The sequence below is a fragment of the Camarhynchus parvulus genome, chromosome Z, assembly GCF_901933205.1.
Source record: "Camarhynchus parvulus chromosome Z, STF_HiC, whole genome shotgun sequence".
Classification (NCBI taxonomy): domain Eukaryota; kingdom Metazoa; phylum Chordata; class Aves; order Passeriformes; family Thraupidae; genus Camarhynchus; species Camarhynchus parvulus.
Genome location: NC_044601.1, coordinates 49,238,477 through 49,259,717, shown reverse-complemented (window position 1 = coordinate 49,259,717; position 21,241 = coordinate 49,238,477). Strand labels below are relative to the sequence as shown.

The 21,241-nt window shown below is 36.4% G+C and overlaps 1 protein-coding gene across 6 annotated transcripts in view; it reads left to right on the top strand.

Annotated features, from left to right (window-relative positions):
* The window catches only part of ERBIN (erbb2 interacting protein), a 118,640-nt gene that overhangs the window by 16,671 nt on the left and 80,728 nt on the right, over positions 1-21,241 (top strand). For all 6 annotated transcript variants that reach the window (XM_030968658.1, XM_030968660.1, XM_030968662.1 and 3 more), the window contains one exon: positions 3,552-3,663. The gene's annotated coding sequence lies outside the window, so the exon portion shown is untranslated. The remainder of the gene's footprint in view (positions 1-3,551; positions 3,664-21,241) is intronic.

Genomic DNA, 21,241 nt, shown 5'->3' with positions numbered 1-21,241 from the left:
GAATATTTAAAGATCTATAAAAATTACTCATTCTCTCTCTGTGATCATCTGTTTTCTGGTATCAGTCCTGACACTCGAATATTGAACTGTGAGTCTTGCATACTGAACTAATAGTCAGTAGTGAAGCTGAGCTTAGTGAGGTTATTATGTACTGCTGGAGTGGGTTTCTTCCTATCCTTCTCCTTGAGTCATTGATCTAGAAAAAACCTTAGGATCCAATGTGGAATTTAAGTGTTAAGGTTGCATACAAATCAGTCAACTACTCAACATCAAGTACTTCAGCTCACAAAATATCTGCTAGTTGATGCCCTCTCCTGCTAATCACCTGGCTTCTAATAACCAGATTATCTTTTAACACTTTTAACAATAGTAGTCAAGTGTGTTTAAGCATTTATTACTTGTTTTTTAAAAGTAGAATAAATATCAAAACAACTTCTTGTAAAATAGGCTAATTTTTATATGTTACCTGTAATTATATGCATCCTGTGTTTGTTCAACTTAATGGAAAAAATATACAAATTATTTACTTCCTTTCAGAAGGCAACTGAGGAGACTTTTTTTCAGTTGATGACCAACTGCATTAATGTAATTGCTAAAGTATTGATTTTATATGTGCACTGCTAGTAAATATGCCCATATATTCATAAGTTCCTATTTTTCTTATTTGGCACTTTGGATTCAGCTAAACTATGCTTGAAAAAAATCTGAATATAATTTTTAAATTTGTCATGGTAGATGAAGAAAATGTAGGGGAAGAATTCTGTGGTACTAAATTTTTTTTTCCCTGATCATTGTGAAATCAAAATGTTGGATTTTATGCATAGATCTACTGATCTGCTGTAGAAGTGACTTAATAAATATCTCAACTAATCTTTTTTACAGTATTAAAAATCTATTAGTAGAATATTTCTAAATGAATTTTGCTGCTTTACGCTATCTTTTCCATTACTCACTGCTATCAGTAGTTGCTCTTATATTGCTAAGACAGTGGTGTGATGATGCTTCTTGGCTGTGCGTGAAAATGAAAGTAGTGTCCTTTGTGGTGTTCCATCTGGAACTTCTTTGCAGTAAGCTTAGGCAAAGTGATAGATACCCTTGGTTTATTATGTAATATTACTAGTTATTTTAGCGTAGGCTCTAAGATACGTTCTTGCAAACTCTGAAGTACTTGATAGCAGTACTAACCACATCTAAATTTTCACAGGACTTCAATGAAATTTCATGTAGATAAGCAGACCCTGATCATTCATGTCATATATTGAAAAAAATGGAGTGACAGTAACAGGGGACTAGATACAGTAAAATGGAAAAAAATTGTTCTGTTTATTAAATGTTTTTTTTTTTTAATGCAGCATGGTTTTCACAAGTGTGATAGCGGAATAAAATCCAAGTTGGTTCTTCTCTTAATTGTTTTTGCAGCCATAAAAGCTCCAACATACTGTCTGCAAGGGATGATTTACATATTCAACAGCACAAATCTGTCTGGTTCTGATAAGTTCTGGCTGTTTATAACTGTTCTGAAATGGGTTTATAATTCAAATGTAATATGGGTTCTTCTTCCTGTTGTGACCTGCACTTCAAGGGTTTGAGTTGGATTAGCTTGTTGATACTAATTAGGTAGTGTGTTTTAATTAAAAATTACATGTCTCTGGTAATGAAAAAGCCGGAAGTAGACCATAGCCTTAGTTCTGCTTTCTAAGTTAGCCTGTTGTGTGGAATACTGGCATTAGGAGAAGTGTCAAAGGTCTTTCTTCTAACGATTTGTAAAGTTCTTACTCCTCCTCAACTATTAACTTTTGGAGTGTACATCGCTACCAAGCGCTTGTATCCTGGATTGCAGGTAGTCACAAGCTTGGATAGGTAATCTGGACTAGACAGCATATTCAACAATCCATTCTGTGTCTATAAAGATGCCACTTACATCTCAAATTGAACTGAATCTTCTCTGGAAGATCACAAGACAAGACAGAGGGAAGTTAGTCAGCTCTCCTTAGTTAAGAGCTAAGAAAGCTGTTCCAGGCTTTACATCATAGACCATCAGTTCCTAAACAGGATGTGTATGAAGGGAGTTGCTGGGTAGATATAAACTTGATATAATGTGATACTTACGTTCATATTTTCAGCCATGCAAGAATTTTATAGGTTGTAGGTGGGAATGCAGTAGGAAAAATTTAGAAGGAAAATTCAGAGCCACTGCTTTAAGGGACAGCAGCCCAATTTTATTATTCCTGAGAAAGCCAGGAAAGTAGCAATGCAGTCATCAACTGTGGCATCTTTCAGAGTTTCTAGCTGGGGTGTCCATGGCACCCTGGGGAGCTGATAAAACCAATGTTTTGGAAAAGGTAGCTAAGATCTGTTAAACAGCTGTATTACCATGGATGCTTCATGGTTTGTTAAATCTCACAGCGTTCTGGCAGTGGCAGAAACACTTATTTTCTTGGCAATTCTGTTGCTGCTGATTGTCATAGAAACTTTAGGAATCACAAAACTGCAGGAATCATGAAACTTCGTTTTGTGACTGTGTATTAAGAACTAATCAGGATCTGATCTCCTGAAGAATAACTTCTTTCAGGAAAGATTTCATTTATCAGCATAGAAACCTAGATTTATTAGACCTTTTTCTTTTGGGTGAGATGTGTTAGCTGTTTAAAAAACAGATGGGAAACCATTCTTCTGTATTTTGACACTGTATTTGAACTGTCTTCAACAAATGTGACCAAGATGAGGCCATGGGTATGTTACACATACATCTTAGATTTACTGCATTATTCTGGCTTACTAGCCAGGACCACATATTAAAACTTCATATTCTCAACATTCAGAGTGTATGGCAGCATTCCACACAAGCTCACCAGGCAGAGTAAGCTTCTGAGAAAAAGATCCAACTTCTTGTAAGCAACTGTCTCCACTCTTGCCAATAGCTGTGGCTGCAGACCTTCAGTAAAACATGATGTTAAGCTAAATGAAAGGCAGCTGGCAGGTCCAGTTAAAATAATTGAAGCTTTTTTAAAGACTCATTTGTTGCAGTGAGTTTTATTTCCCCATGAGGGCTGTGGAAGCTTTTGTGTCTATGTGGGTAGTATAGATTCTCTTTCAGAGAACATGATTGAGATTCACCAGAACTTTAAAGAGGAAGTCATTCAGCCCAGGTCCTGCACATAACTGCTTATTGGTTCTGGTTACATTTTATTAATCTGATAATTGACTCCATTCATACAAATAACAGGGAGCTGTTCTGTGGTCTAGCTTGCTAGTAGTGTATATGTTTCAGTTTTGTCTGCCATAGAAGGAGGAGACCATAATCAGTTTAATGTTTTCTGTGTTTTGACACACTGCTTTTTCTGATTGCATTATGTTCAGATTTGACAAAGAACAAAGATTAATGTTGATAGAATGGTGGTTGTTGTGGTAAGCTACATATTGCTGTTTCTGTGTTGTCTATGTTTGATTCTGGTGTAGAACAAAGTAAATGTGTGGATTTACTGCCGTAGTTATGTGCAAGGCCACTTACACCCATCATTTTGAAAACACTTCTTAATTCTCTTTCACAGATCCATGTGGATGGTTTAATAAACTGTTCGGCGTCCTGGTGAATCTGTGGTCCCAGCTGAGAAGCTGACTCAGGCTCCTGTGCTGTAAATTGTCAGTGGTGGAGTGATTTGGGTAGGTGACTGTCCACATATGTTAAAGAAGATAAGGGAAACTGAATGTATTCACTGTATTGGTACTGTCTCTTGCACTTGGGTCACAGAGCATGGTCTCTTTGTATTTTAAAGTTGGTAAAGCTCTGTGTGGGCACTTCTGTAGACTGACTTCCATTGCATCTGCTCTATTTTTCTGCATTATTTGCTTACTTTGAATTCATAACCCATTTTATGGTAATGTATTCAGATAGCTTTGTGCAAAAAATAAAATTAATTTCAAACAAGTATTTCTGCCCTGCATAAGCTAATGAGATGCTGTTCTTCTGTTTAGAGAAAGGTTAGAGTGATTTGGGTTGGCTTGGCTTTTTTGTTGTTTTTTGTTTGTTTGTTTGTTTGGGGTTTTTTGTTTTGGTTTGGTTTTTGTGTTGTTTTGGGGGAGTCCGTTGTTTTTTTTTTCCAATTGCATGCATATACTGTTGTGGTTCTGTATACTTGTTAGTGATATGTTTAGGATGGGCTAAGACTGAAAGGATTTTTTTAAACTTATTTTTCATTGCATTATTTAATAGCAAGTGCATATAGATGCTCAGAAAGGGGTCATAGCAGAATAGGGAAAAACTGACTAGAATTATATGTTTTTTTTTTTTATTTTCCAATTTTTGTCTCTAATTGAAGTGCCAAAAAAGTCTTTGATAGATTACAGTATATACTGGAGTAGGATAATATACTGTCTTAGTCCTCATAAGGACCGTTGAGCAAATGCATTTTTTTTATTCTGCTCTCACCATCTTTTGCTCTGATTCAAGAATATAGTTAGAATGCACCCACAAATATGTGTAACTAGCCACAGAAAATGTTTGACTTCTGAGAGGGGAAATATTTTTATGGCAAAAATAATCTTTTAAATGCTTGATAATTGCTGAAATTATGTGCTTGGAAGTAGAGAAGTCATGATGCTTAAATTAGGTAAAATTGTGAAAAGACATTACGAGGTGTAGGAACTTTTTACTTGAAAATGAGTTCATGGGGAAAGAGTGGTTTTTAATGAAAAAAGTTACATTTTGAGGAGCATATTCTGGTTTTGAGAGGAAAATCCTAAAAATAAATATATATATAATATACTTGATGTTCTGTGTGATGGCTTCACAATTGTTTCTGTACATCCTTGTTTACAGAATTTTAAGTGTAATTTTTCTCTGTTAAACTTGGGAGATTTCTTTCATAATTCTCTGACTAGAAAGTGATATTGTGGAAAAAATTGTCACAAAAGAGAAACAATTTTATCATTTGGATAGGTTGGGACTTCTAATAAGCTGTTACTGCCAAGCTAACCACAAAATGGAAGAGTTCAGGCAGCAGTGCACAGCTTGGGTTTAGAGGAGGTTCTTTCTTTTTTTATGCTACTAATATTGTTCAGTAACATTGAATATGTGTAAGATAATAGGCAAATACACATATTTTAATGTTGCTAATAATTTTATGTTAAATTAGAACATGGTTTTATAATCCTAGTTTCATTGTGAATCTGCTTGTTTTTACTTGGAAACACTTCGGTATTACTGGGGTAGTTCAAATGGTATGCTTAAATCTAGAGTTTGTTTCTTGCTTTGCAATAGTTTGCACTTAAGTCTAGTGCCCTTCTCACTCCTAACAGTTGATTCATTACCAGCTTTGATTAATGAGTCTTTACTGGGGGAAGAAAATATCTACCTGCTAAAAAGAACAGGATTGTGAAGCAAATGCTTTTTGATAAGCTTGTGGCTGCACACATATCTTTAATAGCTTAATTGTAAAGCATGTTGTAATGAAAAATTTATTGTTGGCATTACAAAAGATCTAATAAGTGTTCTTCATGTTTTGTGATTATCTTGGATAGAGGCTTTTTAATGTCAATTTGGTATGTGTTCTCCAGCTTCTCAAAAACTTTTTGTAATGAGTAGGTTTCTGGAAGAGTTGCTGTATTTGTCAAGCTGCTAAATTCATTATGTGAACATAATGTATCAACATGTATTTACAGGTACTGAAATATGACATGGAAATAGAAACCATAAACAAGTTTTTACTTGAGAATAGCCAAAGTACATGAAAGAAAAATAAGACTAAAAGTTGTCAGAGTTCTTTTATTTTTTTAACTATTTGTAATCGCCTGATAGGTGAATTTGACAAGATTCTGAAATCTTCACTCTTACAGTGTATTGCATCTTGTTTTTTGATATATTTGGAGTGTATTTGGTCTTCTGACAATACTTCATTTAAGGATGCAATTTTGAAGCTGTGTAATTACAGTTAGTTAAGAAAATTCCTATTTCATTGTCTTGCTATCAAGACTTCCACCTGAATAAAGAAAACTGCATTGACTAAAAAGGATTCTCTGTATCCTATCCCTTCAGTATTCTTGTGACTTCTTTATTTTGGATGTGTTCCAAGATTCTTACATAAGCTCTGGTTTGCATATTTAATCTGTGAGTCCTCTTGACTTGCTGATTCATTTCGCCTTGTAGCAATAAATGCTGCCTTAATTCTCCCCCTTTCTAGTTCTATTTGACAAGTTCTGGCGTGAAATGCCTGCTCAAACATATCTCAGGTGTTCCAGCTGTGAAGGTTAAACTAGTCAGCATGAGATATATTTTATCTTGGCAATGCACTTGGGACTCATTGTTCTGTGAGCCTGCTGTTCCCTGTAGTGTAGGTGAGGTTATGGACAAGCTGTCTCAATAACTGAAATGATTCTCAGACCCATAGGCACTTCTATTAACATATTCTGGCCTGCTTTGTTGAATGTTTTTTTTTTTTTTATTTAGGACACCGAAGGAATAGTAGTTAGTTTGTCCCTTAAAATGTGTGCACTGCTAAGAGAGTCTAAACAAGATTAGGTTATCGTAGGGTTGACTTGTGTGAACAAGCTTGCTGGCTGTCACATGACCAGAATTGGGTATTGTGAGGAAAACATCCTGTCTCCATAGAGGCAACTTTGTTTAATTCTATGCAAAGGCTACATGTTGAGGTACTCATGCTTTCATTATGTAAGCAGTTCTTGAATCTTGTTTGTCCATTTAGTAGCTAGCAAATAAAAAACTTCTTAAACAGCGTCATAAATGTGTGGTGGTGTCAGAGGGGAAGTGTGCAGAGAATTCTTCTAAAGTATTTAAGTAGCATATCACATTCTGACTTCCTTTTCCCTTTCTCCTCTGCTTTTCCATCTGCATTATTCCATGGAGACGGAATCATGTGCTAGCTAATGTAGGCAAGTTAACTTGCTTTCAGCAGTTGTCTTTGAATGCCAGTGCCTATTTCTTCAGTTGAGATATTGCTTCTGTGTCATTCACAGACCTCTCTGACAATTTCCTTCTTTCCTTTTGTTTCTTCCTTCCCCTGCTAGTCCCAGGATAGTCTTTTTTTAATGGTCCAGTTGAATACATTATGATAAGAAAGTATATTTTCCTCCTAGTGGGAAGAGGTGATAGTGAAACAGAAATGCCTGATAGAATAGCTTAGTTTCAGTGATGTCATAAGCAGCTGTGGGTATTTGTAATGGATGTGCCATAGTTTGTTTTTCTGCCAAAATACTTGTCTTAATATGAAGAATGGTATGAGTTTACAAATTTAATTGCACAAGCTTATGTAAAAATTATAATTTTCTTCTTGTATCATTGCTGTGTCAGGGGGATCATACAACAATGGTGTGGAGATTCATGTCTTAGAGAATTTCACATCGGGATGAGAAATACTGGATTTCACTAAATAAGACCAGGTAAATTTGAAGCTAGCCAATCTGCTTCAAGTTCAGTCCAAAGAAGCCTTGCACACAGAGAGCAAAAGGAATGAGTTGCTTTAATTTATATGGAAGGAGTAGCATGGGACGTGCTGTGTATTTTTGGAATGCTATACTGCCATGATGATATTATACTACAGATTAGGTATCTGTGAAGACTTCTAGTCATCCAAGACAGACAGACTGTTATTTTGTATAAATGGCATAGTGTTTCTGCAGGTCCAAGTAGTCTTCTGACACTTCTGTTGATAAGTAAATGAGGACAAGGATGATAAGAGTGAGCTAGCTGACTAGGTAAATTATGTAAAAGGAGTGGGTTTTCCTGTTATGAATCGGCAGCTTCATTTTAGGGTGAAAAGAGATGACAGATTTTCCTCAAATAAAAATGACTCGAAGTAAACATCGGTTACAGAGAAGAGGCAAGTAGTATATCTATTAAAGCATGTGCAGAAGTAAAAATACCCAATACAAATGCAAGATACTGGAAATAGTGCTCATGAAAGACTGATGAATAATTCTAAGAACACTTATTAAGAAAAAAGTGTTGGGTACTCAGTTTGAATGAGAAAAGAAAATGCTTATGGTTGATCTGCATAGTGTCACTGACCCATGGTAGAAAAAGGGATGTGTTTGATGGTTAAAATACCTGCTGGCAATTTAGGAAGGGCAAAGTGAAGAAAAAGGACAATTCTGTTTTGATGAGAACTGAAAAAAAAAATAACACTTATCAATTGGTTTTCTCTGTGGCCACAGCAGAAATAACTTGCTATGGTCCATAATATTGCAGTCACATACAGGATGACTAACTCCCTAAGTACAGGAAACTTAATTTTATGTGCAGGTGGTCTTGTACTACTAATACTAAAATGTTCATTTAAAAGATGATGGATGCAGTATTTTTAGAAGTAATTATAAAAGGATTTGGAGTCACACCTATTATTGAAAGGAGCCAAATAACCAGTAGTGTATTTAAAACCTTTTTTTTTTGATCAAGTATAAATGACTGTGAATTGGCTTTGATTGTACATAATAAATATGAAGTTTAATCAGCAGCATTTATTTGTTCCTTTTTATAAAGATCACTTGGAAGCCATTCAGTGAAATCATCTGTATAGAAATTCCTTTTCTACTCAGTTTTGAAGGGAAATCAGTTAAAGGATGTTTTACTAGATGCTTAGAAAACATTGAATCTAAAACAGGCTAATATAGTAGTGAGAAATGTGCATCTGTTAATTAAATGGAGGGGAAAAAAAGCCATAGCAGTGAATTGTGGGTTAGAAGCTTCAGAAAGTAAAGGATGAAGAGGATCTACCTAAGATATCTAGGAGGCTAATATTAGGACCACTAAATTGAATGAGAATGAAATAAAATATACCAAAATATACTTCTTTTTTATAAATTTAATAGATATGTTTAACTTACTTGGCAGAATAGGAGACTTTTGTAATTATGAAAGTTGAGAAGAACTTGGTGATCAACAGACAAATGGTTCGGATTATAAATTTTTTGATCAGCTGGGAAATTATTTGACTGTAATCCTGTAATAAGGCAGGTTAATTCTGGCTTTATGGTAGAGGATTATTTTTTTCCCTAGAATATCATGTCAAACTCTTGTTTTACTCTTGTGTTCCCTTTCTCTACCCCTTGAACTATTTGTCTAAGTGAGAAAGGAGCACTGCTTATCTTTTGCATTTAACTGCTGCTGTTTGAGGATAAAAATTTGCTTGATTTGACTCTCTGAGGCTAGGTGGAGAAGCCCCTCTGGTCTTTTTTGCTAATACCAAGCTATGTAAAATTCAACCAAGAGAATGTTCTTGCTCAGTTTAGATGTTTTCATTGGCTTTTGCTTCAATCCTTCATTACTTTTTGTGCTGAAATGTACACTTCAAGCAAAAAGTATTCCAGGGTTATTCTGAATCTCTATTCACAGTTAAAAATATTGTAACTTATTTTGGAATAATACCTCCCCTTGAATCCAGAGGTAAAACTTTCTGAAAGTTTGGACCTTTTGTAGTAGGTCTGTTTCATGTAGGGCCATGAAAATGTTGGGAGGGCTAAGGTACCTCTTCTGTGAAGATGGGTTGAAAGAGCTGGGGTTCTTCAGCCTGGAAAAGAGAAGACTCCAGAGAAACCTTACAGCACTTTTCAGTATCTGGAGGGTGCCTACAAGAAAGATGGAAAGAGACTTTTTGCAAGAGTGTGTGGTGATAGGACAAGGGGGAGTGGCTTTAAACTGAAAGAGGGTGGTTTAAATTAGATACTAGAAAGAAATTCTTTCTTGTGAGGATTGTGAAGCGCTGAAACAGGTTGCCCAGAGGAGCCGGGGAGGACCCATCCCAGACTAGATCAGGCTTTGAGCAACCTGATCTAGTGGAAATTGCCTTTGCCTGTGGCAAAATGGTTGGAACTAATGTTTTTTAAGGTCCCTTCCAGCACCAGCAATTCTATGATTCTGTAGCTGACCAAATTGGAGCACAAGGGGAAAAAACCCTGCCTTCTTGCAGATATCAAGAAAATCGGTTGACTCCTGCCCCTCATGGTAGAATTGTGGGCTTATTCTTCTCCTTGAATAAAAAAATCAGGACTCAAAGTATTTCTTCTCTTGATTTTATGTTTTTTATTAAACTTAATTTGTATTTTTGCTTACTATGGAACAGTAAAGAAACAGAGCAGGTAGATATGTCTGCTTTAAATTTTCTTTTTAGAAAGCCTAGATATTTGTACCCGCATAGCTGTACTATTTTGTTTTTATGCGTGTGTTTGTACAGGTGAAATATATGTAATGCGTTTTCATTCATGATGGGTAAAATCAATTATTTCCCAAAGCATTATGATTACCCTTTGTGTAATCTAAAGGAGTTTCAGTAAACAAACTGGAATTGCCTCTCATGATTCAACACAAGTGTAGGATAGACAACAGGTTGATTGTCTTTCAGAACAGGTTAGGGTGACTTAGCTCGATAGAGGAGCACATCGTGTGGGGGATGGTGATGGTAAACACTATTTAGTTTGATGAGCAGTAGTATTTGCACAACAGCAGTCTGGTAGGTGTTGGGATTTTATTTATAAGCATTGTTGTGAAGGCAAGAAATGAGGAAAATATGAAGGAATACACGGTGAATCCATTTAATATATCTATGTGGGAATGTTGTCAAGAGTTGCTCTGAAAAATTGGTGAAGCTAGGTGTCTTGGTTTGAAAAGACAGACGTCTGCTAACGAAGGCAGGAGTCTTCTTTGAAATGGAAAATGTGAACCCCCTCCCTCCAAATTATTATAATTTTGAAATTAAGGGGCTCTCAGGCAAAGATATGGGAATAGGAATAACAGTCCTTTACTAGGAAAACTAAAAAATACAAATGTAATAGTACAAACCAAAAAAAACCAACTTACTGACAGAGTCAGAATACAGCCTGACACCCTGTGGATCAGGGTGTTGGTAGCACTCCCATTCAGTAGTGGCTGCAGCCCTCCTACAGTGCCAGGTGTGGTTCTGTTGGAGCAGTGATCCTGTAGAAGGGTGGAGTTTTCCTCTGAAGGTCCTGTGGTGGTGTGGATGGGCCTGGTCTTCCTCTGGGAATGCAGTGGAGAAGAAAGCTGCTCCTCTGGGAATCCAGTGGGAAAAGGCTAACTGTGGTGTTCCAAATATCAGATTATATCCAGGTAGGAATGCTTGGCTCCTCCCCCTGGGTGAAGCATCTCACACGGGGATGATGTAATTTTATCAGTCATGCAGTGACACTCAATGGCTCATTAACAGAAGATATTTCCCAGAGGGAGGATTGGTTGTGGGAGAGATAAAGGAAACTGCCCAATTGACAGAGGATGACTGCCCCACCTCTAACAGATGGGAAATAGAATACCCCCACACCATACCTTACAGCACAGGAGACTAGATAGATGGTGGTAGAAGCTAACTTTATTGATTGAGGAGTTTCCCTTTTGATTTTGAATGAGAAAATAGTTTGAAAAATAAGAGAAATAAGCTGCTTATATCTTCAAAGGAAAAGGGGCAAAAAGGAATACTTAAACCAAAAATATAGTTAAGCAGTGTCCTAGAAATTATTTTTGTAGTGAGTATAATTTTTGGGGGGTTAAGGTTTTGTTTTGGGTGTTTGGGGCTGAGGATAGATGTGACTACAGGGATTCAAAGGATGAAGAAGCAAGGAGAGTTGTGGGTCAGAGTAATGGACATGGTACTGGTGATTTCCAGAGGTAAGCAAAGGACATGATAAAAACATTATTGCTGATGGTTGAGTTTATGTTTGGTTTGATAAGCATTGATTGTAAGTACACAATCCCGAGCTGTGCTTATCATCTGGAAAATTCCTTGAGATGGAAGCATGTCAGGGACACTAGTATTAGAAAGGTAGGGGAAGCAACTTGGGGTATGAAAAAAAACATGTTGAAACAGAAAAAACAGCAGAAGAGTGGAGAGGAATGTGTTGACCTACAGCAGAAGAAATCACAATGGAAAGATAAGGAAGCAAGAGAGGTGACTCTTTAGGGGCTCTCACGATTATTGAGGACTTTGTCACTGGAAGGGTCACCTGTATACCTGTACTAGGTCTCTGAGAAGTCTTGGACTGATAGGAGATATTAGCAATCCAACACAGCTTTTCTATTCCCTTTTTTATATTTTGATATTTCTCTTTTCCTTATTTTCCTTTTTATTCCCATACCTCTGAAAGAGTAAAATTTTGACTTAGGCTCCTCATTTTCAAGCTTGTGAACCGTAGTTTTCTTTGCATGCATTGAAAGCAAACAGTAACCATAGGAGATAAAGATTTGGTATCTGTAGGGTGCGATGACCCAGGCATTTTTACATCTTGCAAGATTTAAGTTTAAGGCTCATTAGTCTTAAACTAGTGAGTAGGTGTTAAATAAATTGGTTAAGCTCTCTCTCTCAGTATTTGCTGTTCCAGATTTAGATGCTGGTCTGCTAGTCTAATCAAAGCTGTTGAAAATGTTGGTTTATTTTTAAATGAAGTGCTAATAGCACTATTGCTATCTAACTGCTGATATTCATTCTGGTCTCTGTTTTTATGTGCCATACTGTTAATGTTTATTCTCTGCCCAATCTCTTGCTATTGTTAACACCAGAAAAGATAAATTTCATGTGCATTATTTTTTGGATTTCTGTAGTTTTATGGGAAAATTGGACTATGTGCATTGTCATAGAGCATATACATTTAAACTGTTGAGTAATTTTGTCCATCATTTTAAGTCTAAGTTCTAAACTCTTAATGGTATTAAAATGAAAGCTGGTATCTAGAATGAAATAAGTCCATTAATCTCACTGTTGATCCTCAGTACTGAGGTTTTTTCTATACTAGAGAATATTCTAGTGCTTTTTCAACTGTTAACAGAGCTGACTGGCAAGTTAGGAATCAACCTGTTGGAAAGGGTTGATTTTATTCTCTTTTTTAGTTACTGTGTCTTATTGCTAGACAGACTATTGCATAGAGGTGTAATCTAATACAGGTTTCCTCCTACAAATTAGAATCCAGTAATCTGCACATAAACAGGTGACTTGCTTTATTGCTAGGAAATCTTTAAATACAGACTTAATTGATTTGCCCAGATCTTGTACTAGCTTGTTGAAGATCTGGAAGATCCAGAAAAATATTAATTTTAGATTAAACAGATGTTGGGTTGTTTTTAAAGCTCATATCCGATTGTTTTTGTCTTTACTCAGTACTGAGAATGGACCGGTATCTAGAAGCCAGAAACCCCTAAGAACTTCCATTGTTTGGCTATCAGATCTAATAATGCATTTCACTTATTGCTGGAAGACCTTTTGAACTGGAATGGGCAACTACAGCAAAAAGGATTTTGGAAGATGTATGGATATAATCTTCAAATGCATTTTAGGGCATGCATTTTGGTAGTGCTTCTGTCAATATATGATACTGCAGACTACACACAAACAGCCATTTCTGAATGTGATGCTGTGTTGGTTTAAATTAAACTTAATAAAAAAAAGGGTAAGAATGGAGACAAAACAACCCTCACTGCAATCTCGTTATTGGAGGGAATATAACAAACTGATATCCTGCTCCTTTCCAGAGACTACCATCCACGCATGATTTTTTTTTTAAGTAACAATTATGGGTTTGTTTTTTCAGATTGAGAAGCTATGTCTGCATTGGTTACTTCAAGTTCAATCCGCAGGGTTTGTTTTTTTTTTGAGACAGGAACAACTAGGACTATTTTCCAATCAATTAAATTCAGCATATTAATTTCCTTAAATTATATTGTGAGCTGGGGATTAATTACCTTGCAGCTCTGCAATTTCAAATAACAGACATTTTTTATTACCTTAATGAGCTGTTTGCCTTTTAGTTCAGATAGTTTATGGGCCTGGATTTTTTTGTGTGTTAGAGGAGGATTGTTATCCTGTTACATAGCAAAAATGCAGGGGGATTCTGTAGCTTCTGTGAAACAGATCTGTGAAACAAATCACCTGTAACAGTATTTGCAGAATATAAATTAGCTGCAACAAAGGGGTTGGGTAGCTTTAAATTATATGATAAAAAGTTACAATTGTGCTCCATCATTGGTTCTCAGGCAGATAGTGAGATCTGACAGCAAACCAAGGCTTAGTGTTTAGAAATTGGCTCAAACCATGAGATTAGGCAGTAGCATTAGTCTTTTAGAGAGTAATGTGATAATGTCACAGAGTTACAGATCATACCTCGGTGACAGATGGTGCATGCCTGTGTGAAGTGTAGTAGGGTAAAAATACTTACTGGTTTGATGTTTTATATGTTTAGTCATAATCAGTAGCTGTTGTAGTTAGTTAAAAATTTAAAATCAATTCAAACAGGAAACACCGGTTTCCCGGAAGACACCTGTTCAATTGTCCAGAGCTTACAAAAACGTTTTGATACTGGACATTTGCCTTCAGGATATATCCCTACTTCAGATCAGTGTGTTTTTAAAAATTCATCTCTGATTCCTCGTTGTTGCTGCTCAACTATTTATTTTTGTTTTCAGTATAGAAATGTATTATTCCTCCTGGTATCTTTGTTACTGTTTATAGACAACACTGACTTTCAAGTTGGCATGTGCAATAATTGACAGTTGAAGCTGTAATAAGTATCTGATGGTTCTTTTTTCTATTTAAACCACTCAGGCAAGCAATAACACACGAATATTTTTGTTTCACTTCACATATTAAGAGTACAGCTGAATTTAATTTCCTTCGTGGCTATCAATATTTAGCAGCTTTGCAAGCATGTTGTCAGATTGCTAATTGTATTTGTAATCAAACTGGCCAGTGATGTCTCCTAATTCAATTTTGTAAAACAGTGAGGAACAAAATAAATGCAGAAGGAAGTAAAAGGTTCATAATAGCAATTGTTAATTGGAAAGTTATGCCTCTACACATGTGGGGGGAAATGACATCTAAAAATAACTTTAAGTGTTGCTTGACTAGCCCTGCTCACCTCTGCCCTGAAAGGAAAGAGAAGTCAGGAATTAACATACCCTAATAATGACTTGGCTGGTAGTGTGAGATCTATAATTAAGTATACAATTACATACAACACCAACTGTTTGCTGTCAGTTTCTTCTCTTTTGAGACAATTTAAATATGAAATCCCCATTAGTATATAAAATTATGTTTCTGAAGGATGTGAAATGTAAAAGATTCATCCAATTCCTAATATCAATTTCATAACATATTGAGACAAATTAGGTCTTATTACGTCTAAGAATTCAGTATTTTATGCATAATTTGATAATTTCTAGTATAAAGCCTCAGCTGTTTAATGATTCAAATTGTGTTGTACTATCTCCTGGACCAACCAGTAGCCATGAAAGGCTGCAGGCACAAAATGAATTCAAACATTTGATGTCACAAACATTTTCAGAATTGGTAAAATTTGTAGTCTGAATTGTCATGACCATCTGTATTTTATTGGTTTGAAACAGCTCTAGAGATTGATTTCGTGCATAAGCTGCGTCATAACCGGCAGAGTATCCACCTGTGTATCAAATGTCTGACTGCCTAGGTCTTAGATGGAGAGAAATATACCATCTTTATTGATCTTACTATTGGGGTGTAAGCAGTAGTGGTTCATCTGCAGTACTGAGACCTGTACTCAAAGTGTTGTCCGAGAAGACTTGAACCTTAGGTTGATTGTCTTTCAGGACAAGAATACACTATCTGGGACAATCTTGGGTTCATTCAGATGGAGGACTTATCCTAGAATTTGTTTGATTAAGTTTGTCATGTTTTTGGAGAATTGAGTACACAGGTTTTTATTCCCTGTGCTTTGTCTCATGCTTGCACACGCTTGCTTTAGTATCTAGATCACTTCTTTTTTCCTCATATTAAGTAGCTAGTGTGTTATCTGTTAGTGAGCCATCTACTTAAGGCAATATTTAGACAAGTGCTTTTTGCACACAGAAGTGTGGGTGTTGGCTGCCACCAGCATTTTATACATGCCCATGGTCTTTATAAGACTTGGTGCCATATTTCTGAAGTACTGCACAATAAAATTAGCTATGTCCCTTCCTAAAGTATTTCAATATCTAATAAAAGATATGGGTGTGATGAAGTGGGGGAAGAAAAAGGGTTTGTCTGATGAATGGCAGTAGGCAAAAAGAAATTAGGATCATGATAATAGCATAATACAAATGAACCACCTACTTAATTTTGATCAAGCATGTCTTTGTAGAAACACTGGTATACATTCTGGCGTTGTTTAGTGTGTGTATATGACTGAGTTTTGTGGTTTTAGTTATAAATACTACTGATTCAATTGGGATATTCTCTTTTATGTATTCTTATTCTCTTAGTCACTTGTTTTCCAAATTTTCCACATTCCTCATCTTTCCCCTCATCAGTCTCTCTTGTTCTGCAGTGAAAAAAGACTGAGTTTTGACCACATTTGCTGTGGCTAACAACAATAGGACTGAAAAAGCATTGAGCTTTTGGAGTGCTCACTGTCTGGGATCCATGTGCTGATGGGAAACTATAGAATGAAGGGGTGCAGGGTGAAAAGGAACAGGGCCACATAGGAACATAGGGTGAGGGCACCAGATCTAAATAGTTTTCTCTTGGATTTGCAGTCTCTCTTGTTATACTGAGTGCTTGTGCCACATTGTGGTGCTAATTGGCTTTCTGATGTCACAGAGATATGTTCAGTTCTCTCAAAAGTTAATGTCAATTCTATAGTAGCAGTGGAAATCTTTGAATCTTGGAAATCTTTGGCTGAAGCTTGTATGAAAGTTGTAGCTTGAAAAAAAAATCTTTTTTTCTTTTTAATTCCTATATTAAATCAGTTGGATTCTTTCTGTTATCACTAACAACAGAGCTTCTTCAGGGTTAACTGGACCTCAGTCTGTAGCTTGGCACAGCTACTCGCTTTTAGTAACTGAGCTAGCACAACTGTCACTTTCAGAAAAATGGTTTGATAAAGAATTGTGACACTGCACAGGGTACAGGTTGTTGCTATTCTGAAATACGTTGGTTTTGTCCCTAAGAATGATCTGCGAGGACAAGATAAGTGGTCTATAAAACCACCTCCAGTAGTTTTCTGTTGTGCATGGGGGAGTTTTTTTTTGTTAGTTTTTTATTAAGGTTAGCTGCTGCTATATTGTATACTTCAAAGAGAAGAATCAAGTTGTTATGAAGAGATCACTATACTTGTTTATTTTGTGTTATGACAGGTGTATGTTAAATGAGTACAGTGTTTAAGGACACCGTGAATAATAATGTTTTAAAGCCTTCCTAAAATTCTTAATTTTTAGCATTAAGTTGGGAGTAGAAAACCAGTGTTGTTTCTGTGTTTTCATTTCTGTCTTGGTTTCTTGTTACTTGAGCTAATGTGATGGCATCAAGTAACAGAAACAGTAGACATTAGTAATGCCTTAAGCAGAATGATTAGGAACAGCATACAGTAACAGTTTAATCCCCCTCACTTTCTGCTTACCATTCTGGAAAGCAACTTTCATTATAGATTTTAATAAATTGTAAGTCTGAAAACCAACCCTATTTTCCTGTAAAGCAGAATATATTGATATAAGCTGTCTTGGTTCTGCAAAGAGATTTACTTCATACCTTTTTTTAAATGCAGGCTAGAACATTTTATATTATGCATTCATGTATGATTGAATCATTATGTGATTATTCAGTTGCTTTAGTAAGACTCGGAAAATGACTACCTAAGATAGTAATTACATTGACTAGACAATTTTGCTAGAGTGGAGGCACAGAAACATGTAACGCCACAGTTAACAAAAACCACTAAGTCTCAGCTTTCTCCCTTGCAAATGCTTGCAAATAATCCATCTGATCTGCTTCCTATTTTACAAACTGATATTGACCTTAACTCAAAAGTAGAGTTTGACTTTGTGGCATCTAATGTTGGCTTGCTCTTATGTGGTAGGCTGGGTGGTAGGTTGGACCACATGATCTGGAGAGGTGCCTTAGAACCTCCATCATTCTGCAGTTTTCAGTGCTTGGGAAAGAAAGTAAAATAGTGCTATATCTTACTGCTCCTCTGGAGAATAATGGGGTTTAAAGGCAATTACAAGTCACAATGTGATTCTTACCTGCAACAGCTATGCCTTCTGAGGGTGTTGTAGATCTAACTGTTTATGACAACATGGTATTTTTTCTTTACATTATTGAATAGCTTTTCAGAACATATGAGCTGAGGCTTATGCTTTGGGAAACAGGTGTCTTGATTCATAAATTATTTCTTGCAGTTTGATGAGATCCAAAACTCCTCCAATCTGGTGCATATGTGTTATAGCATTTTTCCACTGGTGAGATCAAGTGCTGACATATTGGTCATTTCTACACTATCTGTGTATAAAAGGGACTTTTATACACAGATAGTGTAGAAATGTTATAAAAGAACACCAGAAGATTTTCCTAGGTATGTTTGTTTTATTGCAAAACCACAATTTGCACTCAGAATATGTAGACAAGGTTTTTGTAGCTATATCCACAGAGGTGGAAATGCTGCCTTTAAAAAAATTGAGGTCACAGGTACAGTCTTCATTTATGACTTGGAGACTCTTTTTTGACTAGCTTTCCCAAGGAAAAGTAGTCAACCACAAAATCCATCAGCTCTGATTTATTTGTGTGTGCACAGGTATGAATGTGTTTCCTTAACTGTCTTGTGCAAAAGTGCCATTGTGATATGGAAAATAACAAAATTTCACTTTATTGCGCTCCAGGCAGTGCATTAAGTTTTAAGATAATTAAAAAGACCTCTAGTAGAACTGCAGATGATCTGGCAGAACAGTGAAACTCTTTAAATTAAGATATAAGTCATATAGCAAGTTAGCCAGCCAGACCTGTCATAGTGCCTTTTGCATTCCATATGTTGGTAAGCATACCCTTAGCCCTTGGCAGAATGCTTTTGAACTGCATGTCCCCTGCAGTACACCAGCAGGTTATTTTGGGGCATTCTGGAAGCAAATGTGAACCTTTGTGTGCCTGCTTAGAATGTGCTATCAGCTGTCCTCTTCCTGCATTAAAGGATTCTGGTTGTCAGCAGCTCTGACAGCATTGGTACTAGGAGGTAATAAATCCTCAAGCAGGTCAGTCTTATGCTGCTTGGGGTAATGTTTTGTTATTAAAGTCTTAAACTTGACCACCCCAAATCAACAGAAAAATAGTTCTGCTCCCTGAAACTTGCTAGATCTCTGTCAATGAGACAGTTCCATGTTTCTTTGCTTCACTCTAAATGTCTGTCTTTGTTTCAGATACTGAAACAATGAGAAACAGTGGGATAGGATGACAGCATCTGCTTCCAGGAAAAGCAAGATGAATTTGTTTTTTGAGAGTGTTCTCTGGATCCTTTGTGTCTCCCTGGTCCTTCTCTTTTATCCTTCCTTGTTCCCCTGTCTGGGAATCTGAGATGGACTATGCTGTCTGTGGTCTACAGGCCTTTCTACTTTGTGCAAAATATGTTTAATTTCAAAAGATACACTGTCTAGAGATAAATATTTTCTCAGCTGTGTTTATCTTTTGTTTCCTCAATCAAAATCATATGTTGTTTTGTTTGTTCAAGCTAGCTCACAGTAAGGCACACGTTTCCCTCCAATGTGGCAGGTTGTGAATTAGAATCTTGCAAGTAAACACTGGCAGTAAAACTTATTTATTATCATTGCATATGAAATCATTATGCTCATTTTCATGTACTCCCCTGACACTTTAAAAAAAAAATCTGGTTGTGGGTATCCTTTGGCAGGCAAAGTCTTCTTGTACTTGGTATTTTGGTATTTTCAGTGATACCAACGGTGAATACAGTTGGTCTTTCTCAGTCTTTGGAATGCTTCATCTTCCTCATCCCCATTCCAAAGGGCAAAAAACCAACTGGTCTCCTTGCCCTAAAATTGTTCTTGGTTTACTAGACTGATTTTAGTGTATCAGTATGGGATCTCTTTCTTCTTAATATGAGTCTCTAGTATGGATGATTTTGGTCAGTCTAAAGTCTTTTTAGCTAAATATACTTTCCTGCTGAATATGAATGGATGGTTAAGGACAAGCACTGATAATCTGGATTCTGCAATACTCTCCTGGAGTTATTTAAAGAAATATTTTGCTGGTCCTACTGTTTTCAGTATTTAAAATGGAGGATGGTTATTAAGGGGTAAAGGCTGCCTGAAATGCCTCTGTAGCAAGCAGTTTTTAAGATACTTATTTGTCACTACAGAGCGCAACACGGCGCAAAGCACCAGGACTCCATCAGAAGGCTGTATAGATCTATTTATTAAAGCAACATGTTGCCTTTATAATTTTACAAGATATTTACATTTGCTTAACAAACACATACACTGCCCATTGGTCATGAAAAAGAAACAAAACTCTAAATAGGTGAAAAGGAGCCACATCACTCTGTGAGGCAACTAAAGTCCATATCTTTTGACTTTCTCTCTTTCTTCACGTTGTCATGGTGGTAGCCTTGGTACTTTCCTTGAGAGAGATACGAGGCTTTCCTTATCTTCAGGAAGCCTTCACTGGCTCACAAGAACAGCACAAAAATGTCTTTCCTACACTTGTTTCCAACCCTTCCTGAAACGAGGAGTGTGTTGTGGTTTACCCACTCTCTCTTGCTCTCTCTTTCTCTCTCTCTCTCTCTCTCTTTTTTTTTTTTTTTTTTTTTGTTTTGGTTATTATTATTATTGTTTGATTTTTATTTTGGGGGTTTGTTTGGTTGGTTGGTTTGGTTTGGTTTTTATTTTTGTTTCCTTAAACAGTTTGGAGAAAGTAAAAACTGATTCATTGTATTGAAGTATAACCCCATATCCTGATCTGTTGTATGAAAGTTTGCTACATGTTCTGGGTCCATCAGTAGTCTTTCCAAGTCGATCTCCAAAACCAATTGAAAGAATTCTGAGGACCTGAAGTGAACTGTAGCCCCACTGTAGAAGGCAGCCACATCTGTCAGACATGACTTCCCCTTAGTGAAGACATGGTGGATGTCACAAATCACCTCCTTGTTTTCAGTGTGCCTTAACAGAGTTTTCAGGAGGATCTGCTCAATGATCTTTATGAACAGTGAGGTGAGACCTGACTGACTTGTAAATTCTATGGGTTTTTATTTTCCTTTAAAAAAATTGTGGTTATGTATCCTTTTCCCAGTCATTAGAACTTCGACAATTTCTCAGGTAGGATAGGTAGTGGCTTATCTACTTCCTTTGTCAATTCCTTCAGGATCTATGGATGTACCTCATCAGTTCCCATGGACTTGTGAACCTTCTTGTTCACTTAGATCAAACAAAAACCAGATCTTCTTCTACAGCAGATAGTTAGTTCTCCATTCTTCCAGTCCCTGCCTTTGTCTTCTGCAGCTCTGG